Here is a 1,804-nt window from a genome sequence, read left to right as displayed (position 1 = left end):
TAATCAAATTTCAAATTTAAATGCCAACAGATTAACTGCAAATTTTTTAAAAATGAATGACAATTGGGCTTGGTTACCATGGTTTAGGTTCAACCAGCAGAGACTGGAAGGAATATGGGGGCCTCTTTTTGGCCCAAAATATATTATTTTTTTTTAACAAAATATATTACTTGCTCTATAGTGACTATACACTAAAGTTCCCTAAACAAATATTCCTCAACTCGGAGTTATAAATTTTGTTTTTTTGTTTTTTAAAGAAAAACACCTTCATTCATTCATCAGTAAACAATTCAGACATTACCATCAATCTAACACACTTAGGAACAAATTACATAACAAAGCATCTTTTACTAGCAAATGTGTCATTTGATTAAATTCTCCCTTGACATATTGAATTTGCTCAGCATTTGGACCTTGTATGAATAGCTTGAGTTCCTCCACAAGATGCTCTTATATTTTTTTATCTTGAGATGATCTTAAATTATCTATAATAATAATGAAAAAATAATGAATAATAGTAAAAAAAATAGTAAATAGTTTGTGAACATTAATAAATAGTAATAAGGTAGTTTGAAGTGATCTCACTAACCAAACATAGCAGTGAATTTTTCTTGAGACTTATTAACAGCATTAACTATTAATTTAGCATCCCCTTCTAGAATCACATTAGTCAATCCCAGATCTCTACAAAACAAACAAATAGTCAAAGCTGTCCTAGCTTCTGTTGAAGTAGAATCTGCACAAAAATCTATAGGTGCTCTCATAGTTTCCAAAACTCCCCCCATGAATTTCTTATCACAGCCCCAATACCTATGTATTCGAGTGTGTTCTTTCTCAACAACTAGATCCCAGTTAGCCTTGACCCATGGATTTACATGTTGTGACCAAACATGTTGTTCCGATGTCCCTAAACTGCTTTGCTGCACACTCTCTACCTTGCCAGTCTAAAACCCTTCTATTTGACCCATTGCTTGCAGCCAACAAGTAGAGTATGATGAAGAAAGAAGTTTCCATATATAATAGCATTTCTCCTGAGCCAAATTAAAATTCATTGATGAAGTTATAATTCTTTTATAAATCTATATTAAGTAGAGGATATTTTTGTAAAATTAAAATTCATTTTTAATTAACTAGCATGATTCTATTGGTTGATCAAGTTTTAAAATAACTGTAAAACAATTGTAAGCGTGTCGTTACGTTTTTCTAATTTAGAAAGACGCTATTTCATTGCGATAATGCAATTGACTCCCTTTTGGCATTATCTCCTAACGGATGTATTATATAAATTGGGAGTTCGAGTGATCAGTGGTGGGTAATGAAGTTGTATTCATTTAATTTCTATTTTAACCTGAGTTGGATTAAAACCTACCACCATATCATACTTGATGTTCACAAATAGTACTTAATTTAGTTGTTCAATTAAATTCAAATGTATTCACGAGTTACTTAATTTTGTATTCAAATCTATCTTATAACTTTTGATAAGCAGCTCTTGAAGTTGGTAGGACGATACTTACATTGTAAAACAGTTAAGAATGGTAGTTATAAGTTCGAAAAGGATTGCAACCAATGTGCCAAGAGCAAAAGTTGCAGAACATGCTGGCTTCACGTTGCAACTTAGCTTCATACCAAGGTTCCGAACCCCAAAACCAAATCGAAGTACTGTACCTTAATTCAAGTGATAACTTGGTACGTCGTGCTAAAGTGAAGGTGATAACTTCTCTCACCTGGTGAGAGTAAGGTTTTTCTCTCAAGTTTTCTGTGGAAAACTTTGAGATTTTCTCTCGGACCAAGGTCTGTGGAG

This window comes from Carya illinoinensis, chromosome 15 (genome assembly GCF_018687715.1).
Source record: "Carya illinoinensis cultivar Pawnee chromosome 15, C.illinoinensisPawnee_v1, whole genome shotgun sequence".
In the NCBI taxonomy this organism is placed as follows: Eukaryota; Viridiplantae; Streptophyta; class Magnoliopsida; order Fagales; family Juglandaceae; genus Carya; species Carya illinoinensis.
Note: the sequence above shows the minus strand (reverse complement) of the source record.